Raw genomic sequence first — 17,083 nt, forward strand, 5'->3', positions numbered from 1 at the left:
GACCTTTAACCTGTGTATTTATATTAAAGCAGATTTCTTGTGAAGTGCATAAAATGCATCCTACATCATGTTATGTGTATGTGTATATATATATATGTGTATGTGTATGTGTATGTGTATATATATATATATGTGTATATATATATATGTATGTGTATATATATATATGTATGTGTATATATATATATATATGTATATATATATATGTCAAAGCCCTTTTCATATTAATTTCTATAACACTTTTTTAGAGCCAAGTTTTTTAAAATAGTGAACAGTTCACAAATTTGCCTGTTGTCCCTGCTCAGGGACCATAGTAATCTTCTCTCTATCATTCCAGTTTTAGTGTATGTGCTGCTAAAGTGAGCATTCTTATAATAATGTTCTTCCTTGATTATAACCTTACTAAATTATAGGCCTTTTGAGGGTAGAGATAATGTCTAATCTACTTATAATTGTCTTTCCTAGCCTCATGCCTGAGGTATTTGTTGAATGAATATGTGAAACTTAATAGATTTTCACTGTACACATCTTATTCAAAAGGCTTATCCCATAGTTGTCAATACACTTTCAATTATTTCCTGTTGGAGGGACACCTGAGTGTATCAGTTAGCCACTTGAAAGGGATCTGGATTGAACCTACTTATTTCCCACAAGGTGTTTATTAACCTTTTGATTCCATCGGTTTACAAATGTTTAGTAATCCAATAATTATTCTCTTCTTTCTCCCAAGTCAAAGTTCTTTTTTAGTCTTATATTTATGTGGTCTTTTTCTGGACTGGCTTGACATCATGCCCCTTTAATATTATACTATTCCGCTCTCCAGGATACATTTTGATCAACTAAACGTTCCATCTAACAGATGTGTCCATAAAAGGATAGATCTTTACTTGCAGCAGAAATAAATTTGGCACATGATTGAAACTGTTCGTACACAAAGGACTAGGTATCGAGTTAACTGGAGTGCCATGGCATCATAATGCAAAACAGCAAAATATTTATTAAAAGAATACATTTAAAAATTTAGAGATAATGGCAGTATCTGAAAAGATCCAAAGAACATTTTGTAAATGGTAAATCTCCTGCATCTTTGTTGCTTTGATGTTTTAGAGTTTGCTGAAAGATTTGTCCAAAGTAATTTACGGTTAGAGGATCTATTTTTGTATTACCATGGAAGGAAATATAATGTAGTTTTAAAAATTAAAACTATGGACAAAGCATAGACTCTTAATCCTGACTCATTAAAAAAGACTTAAATGCAAACAGCCAATGGCTTTTAATTATAGGAGAATATATTGCAAGCTTTAGTATCATCTAAATATAAAATCTGTCTTTAATACCCTAAATTAAGTGGAATAGATGATGTGTTTTAATTGATATGGACTGTTTTTTAAATAAGAGAAATTACTTTGAATTGTTTTGTAGTTCTTTTCTGTTTCTCACACTTCTCACCTGACTCAAGTTAAAATTCCTGGAGGGTAGGAATCATGCCTTTTGGTTGTTTGGTACTTTCACAGCAGTGAAAAACATAACATACATACATAACACGTGCTGATAAATATTATTTGAAAGCATGCATCCTCTCTGACAACTTCTGTTCTCTCACCCAGGTGCCTCTTCCAACACTCTGCTTCCTGTACGGCTCTATTTCTTGTTCCGTTGCTTCTCAGATGTCACCTTGTCACAGAGGCCTTTCTCTACCACGTTGTGTGAAATCTCAGTTACTTTCACCCTGGTCCATTGTCCTGCACAACTTTTTTCCATTTATGGAAAATAAAAAAATTATTATTTTTCTGTGGGCACAATAAGAAAGTATGCAAGAAATTCTAACATATTTTTTTAACACAAGCTTAATTTTTATTATGATAGTAATACAAGCTTTTGTGGAAAATTAGAAGATGTATAGATAAAAGAAAAATGACTTTTATCTGCAGTGACATAAACATTTAAATTTAACACTTCCCAGGGTTTTCTTTGTAAATATTAATTTATTTTGTTTTCTACTTTCATTTATGAAGTTTCAAACACAAATAAAATATATATCATTAAAATTTGAATTTAAATGACAATAGAATGTAATAAAGCATTAATTTTAACTATTTGAAATTTGAAAAAAAATGAAAAGCTATGTAATGTGAAGACAATTCAACATGATATATTAACTATGTTATCAATATACATTTGTTTCCGTAAAAGAGTGAAAATAGCATCAAGTTTCCCAATAGTGCATTAAGAGAATTAAATATTTTAATACTTACTTGATATTGATGCTTAGATAAATCAATTTTAATTTTATTTCCAATCGACTAAATAATGATAAAACATTTTGTATGAAATTGAGTTTTGCCATATTTTTGCTTCTCTCTTCCATAAAGTATGGATTTCATAATTTCAATTTTAAAAATCCGTTGGGTAAAATTAACCTGTACTGTACAAGTTGACATTCTTAAAGTCAACAGATACAGAGGCCAAAATGTTTTGTGGCATGTTTAATTACCAAAACTGAGGTAGTAATATTCTGATTAAATTATTATTTCTGTCTTAGCATTGGTTTTAGAAGATTTAGCTTAGGCCCATATGGAAGTAAGAGTGAGAGAGAACAGTTATGATGATGTTTTGCCTGTACGGTGACAGTGAGCACTTCGGGATTTCCATAATTGAACTCCTTTTCTTGTCTCATACAAGTCTGGGTGTCTCATATTGATGCCAAGGCCTACTCTGCAGAATCGTTATGAAGGCTAGGAATATATACCAGTCAGGAATTGAGCACAATGCACAGAGTAGACAACTCAGCACACAGGGACTTATTATCTTATGCATTCATTTGCAAGTTAAGTTTTACTGTTTGCTCCTACTCTACACAAAATTTGATCTCTTCCCTTCTCTTCTTTTCTCTTCTCTTCTCTTTTCTAAAAATGTCTTACCAACACAGGGTCTCGGGAATTATTTATTCTCTAGAGGAAAGTCGAATACTGGCTATTATGTCTAGGTTTTCTAACTGGATATGTGACAGAGATTGTTCTTCATCTATTTTCCTCCTGTGAAACAGCGATAATATTTTTTGCTTACCTAGAGTGATATGGGTGGGTGATAAAGACAGAAGATAACACTTGCTACTAGCTTTCAAAAATATAAAATATTTAAAACTGTCTTTTGGTTTTACACATTTTATCAGAGGTCACAAATTGGTGGCCCCAACTTGGACTTTAAGACTTTTTTTTTGGCATGCGTATACAATTTCTTTCAGAAAGAGCCTTTGTGCTCCAGCTTACCATATTCTTTACAACTCCTGTGCTGTTAGACTGTTTTATTAATTTTTATTGATTTGCATTTCCATTTGAATTATTACTAATGTAAAAAATGAAAACTGATTTTGTGGATTCTTCCAGTCATTTCTTTGTGAAAACAAGTTTGGGTTAGCAGATCTTCAGGGTTCTTTTTTTTTAATGTTTGTTTTTGAGAGAGAGAGAGAGAGACAGAGTGCAAGCAGGGAAGGGGCAGAGAGAGAGGGAGACACAGAATCCGAATCAGGCTGCAGGCTCCGAGCTGTCAGCACAGAGCCCGATGATGGGCTCGAACCCATGAACCATGAGATCATGACCTGACCGGAAGTCGGACGCTCAACTGACTGAGCCACCCAGGCACCCCTCCTCAGGGTTCTTTAACACTGTCATATACTGTCAGGTTTCTTTAACACTGTCATAACACTGTCAACCAAGGTCATATTATTACTTTCAAACAGAACCTAGGAGGTTTGTGAATTTGATTAGTAATATATACAAATTGGATCTTTATTTCCAGCATGTTCTTTAATTATGAATGTAGGCAACAAACCACAGCAGTATTAGAACCTATACTCCATCGCTACTAGAAGGTACACATTTTGTAGTCCTATTACCCTTTCTGCAGATGTCTTGAAGTATTGCTCATCTTTACCTTGAAATTATAGTTGTTGTAAATCCACTGCTAGATTGTGTTATCTTATTGGAATTCAAGAGCATACATTGCTCTGTCACAAATATGTTCTAATAATATTTGGATAATTGTATTTCAGAATACTTTGTTTCGTTTGTATCTTTTATAATCCCTTGTGTTTTAGTTCATACACTTAACATCCTTCTGAGAAGTACCTTGGCAAGAAAGAAACAAAATAAGAAAGAAAACAAAACAGAACAAAAACTACAGCTCTAAAACCACGTTTCTTTATGTAAAGAAAGTACTTATTAGTTCAAAACAGCATATTTGGTACTGTCATCAATTCGGTACTGTCATGTAATATTTATTTTCAGTGAAAGAAAGCATATTGGAAATTATTATCTCCCAATTGCAACATTATTCCTTTAGTGAATGTTTCTTTACTTAACAGCACCTTTCTCACTAACACATTTATATGCACATTTTATCTTTTAACACATTAGCTAAAAGGAGCACAAAATGGTTTAAAATTATGTATTAAGAATTTATTACACCCACCACTGTATTTGCATAGATTTGAAAACAGCAAAATAGCACCGTGCAAATCACATACAATATGGGTTTTGAAAACCTGGACAAAATGAAAACATTCAACTGTGAAATTTTAAATAGTAGGCCTGGACTTTGATGAGTCTTTTACTTCAAACGTACACAGTTGTTCTCTGCTGTAACTGCCCAAATTATGTTTTCTACTTGTTGGTATACCAACCAGTGTTTTAACCTTCATGTCAGCTGTGAGTTCATACAAAGAAGCAGTCACTCCAAATATACCAGGTGCTTCTGTGTGTCATCGAAATGATCGGTGTGATGATATTCTGTACTGATGTGGCTTTCTTCTGATCAGAGTGTGAGTAAGGATTATGCCTCTGCTGAACAAATTACATTTTTTTCTTACATGCTTCCCTGAGAACTGATTATCAGAACTCTGACTTTCAAGACAGCAGTATGGCATTAAAAAATAATCAAGCCATTAAAAGGTAAAATACCAAAGGATATTATTTAATACTGTTATAGCATTACCTTCTCCTACCCCTGTAAGAAGAAAAAAAAAATCAATCAATATGGAGCAAGTATGCCGATACCGTAATTTCATATCCCTAGCCTGCATCTCTCCCTTTAACAGAAGATCCTATGTAGTGTCTAAGAGAATAGTGATATTTTATACATTAATAATCATGTGCACATTAGTAATGATTTCCACCATTCACATTAGATTATAAACTCCAAAAAGTGGTGATCTTTCTTTCAACCCATCCAAAAGTGTATCATAGGATGAATGGACACTAGAGAGTATCGTAGGGGTGTGAGGGATTGAGACGGTAAAAGAAAGGAAAGGGAAGGGAAGGGAAGGGAAGGGAAGGGAAGGGAAGGGAAGGGAAGGGAAGGGAAGGGAAGGGAAGGGAAGGGAAATAGGGTACACAGTGGCTCACTACCCCTGGAAAATTCTGGAAAAGAGTGTGGGAAACACGTCAGAAGCTTGGATAGTTATTTTCCAGCTTTCATCCGTCATTGGCCTAGAGCTGCTATGGAGGCATTAATGTGCTGCAGTTGTCACTTTTCATAGGTCCCATCCACAGGTCAACAGGGGAAGAGGAAGCCCTCAGGTACAGAGACTCAAGTGATCCCAGGGTAAGGCCTTCCACGCCTGCAGGACTGATAAGCACAAAGAGATATTGGGGAAACCCAGTGTGCCTCATACAACTGTCATACTAGGTCATGGTGATGACAACTTTATATGACTCATAAAAAAGGAGTTACATGAGACTAGGAGAGAAAATATTATAGCAATTCTGAGAAAAGTGGACTAAAAAGTAAGAAAATTTACCTGCCAGTGCTTCTTGAATTTTTGCAGTTATGATCATTTGAACTTGTTCAACAGAAACGTGCATGTTATTTAACAACAACCACAACAAAAACAAAAAAAAAACTTGGGGGAGAAGGTAGGTAGAAGTTATGCACCATATTCCTGAAAGGAAGAAAGAAAAAGAACAAAATTGCAATAGTGAAAGAAAGCGAAATGTGCTCAATCTCTCACAGTATTTCAGCACAGAAGGCATAAAACAAAAACCAAGGGCAGATATCTCATCCTTCACTCCCACCATGCAGAACTTACACTGTGAAAATTAACAGTCTTTTGCCTCATCAGAATTAAAATCATACACAATTTGCAGACATACACTCACACCATGGATATATATGTATAGATATATAATATATATCTACACACACACATACACACACACACATACATATAATTTTGGAAGAAATTATTCATTCTATAGCCTCCGTTGGAAAATGCCTCTGAATTTTGGAAAATTTCTCACTGTGAGGTAATAGGTGGTTTTAATTCTTTTCCTCTGACTAGAATATAAACTCTGAAATCAGGAACTTACATGTGTTTTTTAAACACATGTGTTAGTAAATACTAACACAATGCCTGTTACATAATATTCTGTATGTGATAGTTTAATGAGTGAATTTTATTGAACTTGTTAAATGAAGTTTTTTTTCTATAATCTAGTGGTTCTTGAAAGGGGATAATAGGAGATGACCTCCACCACCACCATTTTTCAATGTCTAGAGAGATTTTTGGTTGTCACAGCAGGATAGAGAATCTAGTGAGTAGAGGCTAGGATGCTGCTAAAAATCATACAATGTCCAGTACACTGTCCATGACAAAGAACTGTCCATGTCAGCGTGTCAGAAGCGACAAGGCTGAGAAACGCTGCTACATTTCCCCAACATTAGTCTCACTTAACTAATCACACATAAAGTTATTTGATTCGTTTTAGAGTTAATTTGTGCCCAGAATTTGGGTTTCTCCAGAAGCCATCCCAAAAGGGTCGTCTTACACAAGTAATTTGAGAGGTGATCATTGGAATAGCAGTAGGAAGCAGGGAATTGAGGCAGGGAAAAAGGGTAAGCTAGTCCATAGTGTAGTATGATCAAGATATATACCACTGTGACTTACTGGAGCTGTCATACTGGAGAACCCTGGGAGACAGAGTACAGCTCGAAGTTCCCCCAGCCGAGGTGTGAGGATCCTAGGGTATGTATCCACCAGCTCCCTTTCATCATTGGCTGAAAGCTGCTTTCACGGGCTCTAACTCTCAAGTACTTATGGCTTGCCCTCCACCCAGGGCAAGTGTACTCCACAGCTAGATAAAGACTTTAGGTAGAGAATCACAGGTGTTCATATTAAGCAGCCTTTGGTGTGACAGGGTAAGGCCCAGCAATTATGGCAGGCAAGAACAGTAGCTACTTCATCATGATATAGTTCATGTATGGAATTGTATATTTAAGATTGTTTACAGTGAGTTTTTATTAAACTTTTCTTTCTGGAGACTCAGTACTCCTTGATCCTTATCATTATCCTTTTGATACTTTAGAATCATAGAATCCTGAAGCCTTTCAGTATGTCTGACCCAACCTCATCCATAATTTGGACAAACAGATGTTTAGCTTCAGTTTAAGTATTTTTTCCCCACTACTTTCTAAGTACTTGATTAATCTAATTAATGCCAAATGAGAAATAGTGTGTTCTCTTTTGTATTTTTACTTTGATTATGGATGAATGAATGTCATACTGTCCTTGACGTATAGATGTATTGCTTTCAGAAATACCTTGACATTAATTCTTGATTTATTTTTAGAAAAATATATTAAACCCAAAAGAACTGGAAAAATTTTATTCAGAAGATGGTGACTGTTTGAAAGTCTCCATATTTTGTTTACATTTATAATTTAAATATTAATTAAAGCTTCCCATTAAATACTCATTCCAAATAGGTGTGTGATACTAAATTATAAGGAAACACAAAATTAGTTTTATAGAAACTTCTAAAACTCATATAAATCAACTCTCAATGCAATATTCATCTCTGTCCACACATTATATTAAAGTGTGCTAAAATGTATAAATTTAACCCTGATACATAGGAGCTGAAGGCTCTTTTACATGATTTATGGGATATCTGAAGGATTTATTTCTCCTCCCCCATCGTTTTTCTACTATCATCTCAAGATTTATATTATCCAATCAGGTAAAGACCACTTTCAACCCGATTTGAATAACTGCTGATAGGTCATAACTTTTCTAGAAAGGCATATCAGATACTCTAGTGATATTCTTTGATTTGACAAATCTTGAACAGGAAAAGTTTGCCTGCTAAGATTTTGAACATCAATCCACTCTTCGTGTTCTTACAAGTCTTTTTTAAGTCTTGGAACACAAAAAGGAACTGTGTATGTCAACTTCTCAAAAAACTATTACCGCCCCCCCCCAAAAAGTTACCAAGACAACCATTCAATTTATTTTAAATTTAATTTCGGGAAGAATGTTAATATCAATGATTTCATGATTGCTACAACAATTTACTGTCATGCCATAAATGCATTGTCTTTCATTTTATTTTTTTCTTCCAAGTTTAATTAGACACAATGTAATTTTTGTGCACAGTAGCATCTATCTCACATTTTATGCACTGCTATTGTTTATGTCACTCTGTAGAGAGTTAACAAAGGGCAAGAACAGGAGATAGAGACTTTTACACACTTTACATGTTATCTTATAAATATTTTATACAAGGTTGATTTCAGATGAAAAGTTCGGTACTATTAAAAACATTAAAAATGTTATTTAGAACATTTAGATCATGCCATTGGAACTATTTTTCAAATAATTTATGCCAATTATGTTACAGAAGAGATTCTAACACTATGAAAGACACCCGTTTTATTGGTATTTTACAGAAATCTATTTCTTGAAGAATTAATTTGTATATTTAGACAGCGAATCTGGCGTGAGTATGCCCTAGTTCCATTTGTGATATATGGATTCCGTTTGGTATCTGTGACAAAGTGCTATAGCAATCAACCTGGTTTTTATTTAGCATTTGAAAGGACAATCAGCCAAATTCTAATCTCAGATGTGTGAACTTATCGCATATTTCATGAAATATGCTGCTTTGCAGTATCAAAAATGGATGTGAGGCGTTTATGGCAAAGCACAGTACAAGAGAGGCACATGAGGCTGGATGAATTCATTTTCAGGGAATGAACTTAGGACTTAACTCGTGCCTTCGAGAACCAAGAACGCATGACTTTTATTTCTCTCTTGGTGTTCCTTTCAGTTCAGGAAATCTTATCAGAGGGCAGAATAGAGAGGCTGAGCATTGTATTTTGGAAGAGGAGAGCTGAACAACTTAGAAGTCATAGATTACCTGAGACCTGCTCAGTACACGGATGGTTTTGTTTCCCTGCAGTGATCCCTGACTGAACCAGCCATCGGTCATTTGTATTCTCCTGTATAGCTCTTGATGAATTTCCCTTATGCTTATTTTTACAGTGAGTTTATATACTGCCAGATCTGACTACTGTTTTTTATATAGGCTATCTTGATTTCATTCTTCCCTCTTACTTTCTACACCTCACAATGAATAAAGCTGTAACATTAAGGAGGTGGCAAAGAACCTTTAATATTTATACAGTTCAATCAATGTTCTAAATTTCTGGTATTCCATGAAAGGCAATCCAAGATGTTTTATCCTTTGTGGCTTCTCCACTGAGTATGAGTTTAACTTAGCTGCATCATTAAGAGAAATATTTACTACAGGAACTCAAGTCTTGTACATTTTAAGTTTTACATTTTGTAACCTGAGCGTCTATTCTATACACCATATTTCCACTCTATTGTATATAATTATGTTTAGTTAAATGCAGATTTTTGACAAGTTCTAATGAAATGCCCACTTGTCAATTTTTACACTTTTTTTTCTGGAGCTATGGCTGTTAAACATTATTATTTAATATGATTAATAATAACTTTTTTGGATGCAGGGACATTCTCATAGATACTTCACTATTCTGAAGGAGTTTGCTTTATTTTTAAAGATGGAGTTCAATTGAAACTGACATTATGCAGCTTAAATATATATATTTAATCTCCTTTCACTTTGAAGAATTAGAGTTCTTGAATGCATTTCTTTCCAGTATTAATGGCAACTGTACCTGAAGATCAAGTCCTCTAGGCAAACCAAATGCCAGCCTTTACCATATGCTACCTATTTTAAGTGAATAAAACATACACACTCAAATGTATTATCTTTCTTTCCTCCCAGATACTGTTTGAATATCTCATCTACAAAAGAGTTTCAAGCATATATATTTGGTGTGTTTTATTTTAACTCACCCTTTTCACTCTGCAATATGATGCTGTTTGCGTCATGTAATAAAGACCGCAAATCAAGGAATGAGCTGTGTGAGAGGGATTAACCTTACCTTCTCAGTGACTGTGGAGATTGGGCTCTTTAGTCTCAGCCCGGACTGTTACATTGATTTAATGTGTGACAGGGAAAATTGTGGGTGTTTCTTCTGATATTTTCTAAAGGGGTCCCACATCTTTTAGGAATATTTAGAGTTATAATGTAATAATTTCATTTCCATAAGTAATGCTGCCTATAAACATTAAACACTGAAAACACATAATGTTTATTTTTGGGAGAGGGAGACAGAGTACAAGCGGGGGAGGGGTGGAGAAACAGGGAGACACAGCTTCAGGCTCCAAGCTGTCAGCACAGAGCCAGATTTGGGGCTCGAACTCATGAACCTCGAGATCATGACCTGAGCAGAAGTCGGAGGATTAACCGACTGAACCACCCAGGTGCCCCAAACACTGAGAAACGTAATTTTCTGGCTAGACCAAACTCATTCATGAAGCTGTTGTTTTAGTTAATGTTTTTATTATTCTTGTTCAGTAATGGGTTTAATTCGTAGCTGTACCATGACCCTTTTAAATTGTGTTTGCATTCTTGCCATTTAACATCACAAAAAAGAATCTCTGAATATAATACATGGTTACCTAACAGTTCATAGTATAAAAATCCAGTGTGTACAAAATTAGTAACAATGGCAGTTAGATTATTCAGTGACTGATAAGGACTCCCAGAATATTTCAAAATTTAGTATAGATATTGAATATTTTCCTAGAGTTATATATTTAATATGTTCCTTTTGTTGATGAATACTGCCTTCTCTAGTCTATTACTTTAGCCAGGTTTCTTTTAATTTTTATTTAGCATAACACTTCACCGAACTATGAAAATTTGCTAAATGATTAGAATTCTCCAAATACTTATTGAGCTCCTGCTGTATGCCTGCCACCACGGGAGGCACTGAGTAAATGCCTACTCATAAAGATACCTGTAAGAAACCATTCCTGACCTCAGTACCTCACAGTTTTATTTAAACCCTCACAATCTATGATATGACAAGAGCCATGACAAAGGGGAAAAAAAAAGGAGAGAAGTACTCATGTCACGCTGTCACAATAAAGAATAAATCATCAAAATTCTCTGTGATCCGTTTTTCAACAAATATGGATTGAGTACTTTCTATGTACCAGGTCTTATTTGAAACACTAGAAAAGTATCAGTGAATAAAACAGACAAAATTCCTGTTCTGATAAGGCTAACATGGTAGTAGGGGGAGATAGATGGAAAATAAATGGTAAGTATCATAAATAAGTAAATTATATAGTGGACAGTATTTGACTGTTTTCCCCCTTCTAGGCAAATAAACTTATATCCTGGTGAAGGGACGTATTTGGGGCAATTTGGGGTGCAATTAAAAAAATAATTCCTATTATTCATGTTGAATATGCAAATATATTTGAAAAATACAAAATAAGTTCTAGGTTTATTTCCCCAAATTACATACTTTATTGCTCCTAAGATGCACATATCGTCACGTGTTTAGTGGGTCTGAAAATGCCATATAAATTAATCAAAAGGATATAACATTCATTGTCAAGGGGTGGCAAGTACAATGCAAGCTGTCACCAGCTGTGAAGGCACAAACTTGGACTTCATTCGTTGGAAACCATTACCGTTGGTCTTTCAATTAATGCACCATTAGTGAACCCTTAAAGAAAAAATATGAATCCTGGTTGTAATCTGAAATATTTCATTGTTTGCTTATGTAAAGGCGAGAAATCAGCAACTCAAAACTTGCATAAAGTGTGTGATAGTATGTGAAAGGGTGTGAAATAGTATGTGAGTGATACATTAAAGAAGTCAGCTCAGTCTGAAAGAGCTCTGCAATATTTTAAAATAAAACTTTCAGGTAGTTTGCATATAAAATCAGTCAAGTTGGCAATGTTCTCACTTTTTTTAGTAGAACATGAGTTATTGGTTTGTCTTATAATTAATGGTGTCCTAGGTTTTATGGAATCTAGTAACTGTCTGAGCAATATCTAGATTTTCCCTTTTCGTGAAAACAATTATTTTCAAATGAGGGAACCTGTTTCTGATATTTAAAAGCCATCACAGAAAAGATCATCTGCTTGGATTTTATCATGAGCATTCCATTATCAGCAGGTGAAAAAGACAGAGACCATCTGCTGCAATTAAACAAGGAAGGTTTCCTTCAAATAGCTAAATAATTCCTGTAAGCTATCAGCAGGAGAATCAGATAAGTAAGTGTATTAGCTCCTTTTGTCATTCAGAGTAGTTCAGTCAGGTTTCCCAAGACCAGGATACCTTTTTTTAAACATGCATTTTAGCATGCTTTGGAGTTTTTTCATGTCTACCATTTTGATTTTTTTAAAAAAAGTATTCAAGTTGATTTATAACAATAATGTAAGTTTTCTCTGTAACTTCAATTATGTTTGCACAGCTACTGCTCTTTTATGTGTGCCAGATAGACTTAAATATTTCAACCGCTGTCATTAGGACACTTAACACAATTGTCTAACGGCATCATTGGAGATCAGCAGAAGGGGAGGTGAAGAACTGAATGCATGCCTCAACTAGTGCTTGGTACCTGCCACATTTCAGTCTATGCAACCTTCTTAGTCTCACCTATTACCCTCTTCCTCCCTCTTCTGCCCTGTGCCAAACCACACACACAGAGTGAGCAATATTGTTATCTTAAGAACAGAAGGGTAGGGAACAGAGGGAGTTTTGCTGTAAATTTTGGTGTGTCAGGAAAGGAAAGAATTCTTTCTGGTACTTCTCCAAGAATCCCCAGTGGTTTCTGTCTTTAGAGTTTTGGCAAGCCTTGTGAAGAAAGTACAGCTGTTGATGGATAAGTTATTTTAAAAATCAGATAAAAACTGGACTTTCAGTTACTTTTTTGCTTCAAGAATGTGATGCGATTTTATTTTTATGCGCAAACGTCATTTATAGAAACATAAAAGTATTATTTGTGTACCTTATAGTGTTAAACATATTGTTAACAAAATAAATGGTCTACATACTATATGGTAAAAATAACATTAAAATTCCCAATGGAATTTCTTCTTAAGCTTATTGGTAGACTTTTCTCTTTTTTTTTTTTTTTTTTGCTACATAATTTCCGTTTGTACTTGAGAATGTTGGTGAAAATCTAAGATCCTTATCTCAGCCACGGGGTTATATACTCTGATGTATTCTTTTTCTTTTTTTTTCTTTAACCTGAGAGTAATTTTATTTTATTTTATTCATTGAATTTTTTAGAATAGACTTTATTTTTTAGAGAAGCTTTAGGTTCATAGCAAAATTAGGTGGAAAATGCAGAATTCCCGTATATCCTCTGCTCCCATGCGTGTATAGGAGCTCCCATGCTCCTCCACTACTGACATCCCACAGCAGAGTGGTACATTTGTTACGGTCCATGGGCCTGCATTGCTTTATTGTTGTTATCAAAGTCCATAGTTTACATTACAGTTTACTCTTTTTTTTTGTCTTTCAAGTTTTTATTTCAGTTCTAGTTAGTTAACATACAGTGTAATATTCATTTCAAGAATAGAATTTAGTGGTTCATCACTTACATATAACACCCAGTGCTCATCCCAGCAAGTGCCCTCCTTAATGCCCATCACCCATCTAGCCCATCTCCCACCCACCTCCCTTCCAGCAACCTTCAGTTTGTTCTCTATTGTTGAGTCTCTCTGATGGTTTCCCTGCCTCTCTCTTTTTTTCCCTTTCCCCTATGTTTTACTGTTTTTTTCTTAAATTCCACATGTGAGGGAAATCATATGGTATTTGTCTTTTCTCTCACGTATTTCACCTAGCACAATATTCTCTACCTCCATCCACGTCATTGCAAATGGCAAGATTTTGTTCTTTTTTATGGGTGAGTAATACTTCAGTGTGTGTGTGTGTGTGTGTGTGTGTGTGTGTGTGTGTGTGTGTTTGTCCGTGTCCCACAGCTTCTTTATCCATGTATCGCTTGATGGACATATGGATTATTTCTGTAATTTGGCTGTTGTACATAATGCTGCTATAAACAATGGAGTGTATGCATTGCTTGGAATCTGTATTTTTTATGCTTTGGGTAAATACTTAGTGGTGCAGTTGCTGGGTTGTAGGATAGTTCTATTTTTAACTTTCTGAGGAATCTCCGTACTGTTTTCCAGAGTGGCTGCACCAGTTTGCATTCCTGCTAACGGTTTAAGAGGGATTCCTTTTCTCTGCGTTCTCACCAACATCTGTTGTTTCCTGTGTTGTTAACTTTAGCCATTCTGACAGGTATGAAGTGACATCTCATTGTAGTTTTGATTTGTATTTCCCTGATGATGAATGATATTGAGCATGTATCTGTTGGCCATCTGGATGTCTTCTTTGGAAAAAAATGTCTATTCATGCCTTCTGCCCATTTCTTAACTGGATTATTTGTTTTGGGGGGATGTTGAGTTTAATACATTCTTTATAGATTTTGAAAAACATCCCTTTATATCCCTTTATCAGATATTTCATTTGCAAATATTTTCTCTTATTCCAACGGTTGCCTTTTAGCTTTGTTGATTGTTTTCCTTTGCTGTGCAGAAGGCTTTTATCTGGATGAGGTCCCAATAGTTGATTTTTGCTTTTGTTTCCCTTGCCTCTGTAGATTTATAGTAAGAAGTTGCTATAGCCAACGTCAAAGAGGTTGTTGCCCGTGTTCTTCTTGAGCATTTTGATGGTTGTGTGATGTATTACTTCTAATGACATGCCACATATACCAGAAATTGGAGAACAATGAAACTTCTAGGTAACTGAGCATTTTATCTTTAATTGGCATAACTTTATTTTTAATTTATATTATTTTTAATTGGCATAATTTAAAATCTTATCCTCTTGGATGAAATTTTTTTTCTTTCATTGTATTATATTCTGTTGTGCCTTAAAAACATGACACAGTCAACTTTACTTGAAAGGACCCCAAAATCAGGGTCATCTTTATAAACATTGATTCCTTAATGGAAGTTGTATAAAGAAACAGTTTTGAGGGGACGCCTGGGTGGCTCAGTCGGTTGAGCAACCAGCTTCGGCTCAGGTCACAATCTCAGGGTTTGTGAGTTTGAGCCCCGAATCGGGCTCTGTGCTGACAGCTCAGAGACTGGAGTCTGCTTCAGATTCTGTGTTTCCCTCTCTCGCTGCCCCTCCCTCACCCATGCTCTGTCTCTCTCTGTCTCAGAAATAAATAAACATTAAAAAAAACAGTTTTGGGGGCAGATTTTTGGGGGCAGTTAGTTACCATATGAAAATACAGTTACAACTGGTATTTTCTGCTTAAAGCTGTCTCTTCGACCTCCTTTTTTTTTTCAAGTAATTTTTTGCAGCCTTTCTATACCTCCACTGGCCACGACTACTGGCTTTTTTTACAACCATTGTTTTCTTTACATTTTTTCCATTGCTTTTTCTTTCTTCCATTTTTGTTTCTTTCATGTTGTCACTTTTTTTCAGACTCTTTTTGGCTTTCATACATTTCAGATTTGGCTGTTAGTTATTATTAGACAACAAGAGCAAGTCTTTGCTTGGATTAACATTTCTTCTTTAGTTCTTCTTGGCTGTATTTATTGGTAGACTTTTCTGTTCCTTCTCTTATTGGAACCATTTCAGAACATTGGCCATGCCTGGCTTTCCAAGTGCTGAATATACACAGTGTTCCTGTAATGAAAATGAGAGCCTTTGGATACCAATTTTATTAGCTTACCAAAACCCGAATTCTCTATGCCAATTTTATGTAACATGGCATTTGGATACATAACAATATTTTATGAAGGACACTATGTGCTGTTGCCAGAGTTTGTATCTGATCTAATGTCTATGACTGCTGTGCCAACAATATGGCTAATGAGTAGATTTAAACAAACCAAATCTGACCATTACCTGCAGAGACAGGGTTTAGTCATTACAGATTATGATTTACATGACTGCCTAAGATAAAAATAGCATTGCAAGCTCTTTCTTGAAAGTCTAACATGTCTGTGTAATTGACACATTTCTGTACCGTCTCACTTTACTTGGATGAGATCACCAAAGTAATCACAAAACCCATAACTTAGAGTTTTTACCATTAGTCTCTGATATAATAAGGACCTAAGTTTCATGATGACTTATGCTCTGGCCAAATCATGTAACCAGGCCCAGGCATCTTTTATGTAATCGTTCTCTATCGTATAATTGCTGATACGTGGCTTTGTTCCTCATTATGTATATTTCTCAGTTAAAACAATTTTTTTTGGAATTTTCATCTCTATTTCTACATGTGAAGATATGTGAAAGGATTTTGTGAATCAAGCCTATGTCTCTCTTTTGCTGTGACTTTACAGCTTCTACTCGATTCCAAAACAGTTATATTTACAAAGCAAGAGATAATATAATGATATATGTGGGCTCTTTCAAATGAATAGTGTGATATAAAAGCTAGGAGTTTTCTCTGGAGTTACACTAACTTAGATCAGGTCTCTATTGGACAAGCAAGACTTTAAATTCCTGAGCTTCATTTTCCTCATCTGTAATATGGGATGGATTGGGTACTTACATTATAGGACTGCCAAAAGCATTGTAAGATAAAATACTTAAATATACCTGGCCTATGGTAAACACTTGAAAATGTTAGACCTTATAAATATATTTTCAGAGTAACTACAGCATTTAGACATGAAATGTAGGAACCAACAAGAATTTACAGATGCATCTACTGAAGAAGCCATGATTGCATATGAAAGTCACAAGTGAAAGGACAGCATGATCTTTACTTTTACAGGTTTACCCTGGTATCTGAAAGCAGAGTGTTTCTATGTAATCTTCTGTAAGCTGAAATGGTATTAAAGCAAAGAAGCAAATTACCATTGATTTATATGGAA

General features: G+C 35.0%; 1 non-coding gene across 1 annotated transcript; it reads right to left on the bottom strand.

Moving 5' to 3' along the window:
- Nucleotides 1-260: 260 nt before the first annotated feature.
- Nucleotides 261-367, bottom strand: LOC122236787. The gene has a single exon (XR_006215040.1). It is a non-coding gene; the product is annotated as a U6 spliceosomal RNA (small nuclear RNA).
- Nucleotides 368-17,083: the final 16,716 nt, after the last annotated feature.

Source organism: Panthera tigris, chromosome A2 (assembly GCF_018350195.1).
Source record: "Panthera tigris isolate Pti1 chromosome A2, P.tigris_Pti1_mat1.1, whole genome shotgun sequence".
NCBI classification, from domain to species: Eukaryota; Metazoa; Chordata; class Mammalia; order Carnivora; family Felidae; genus Panthera; species Panthera tigris.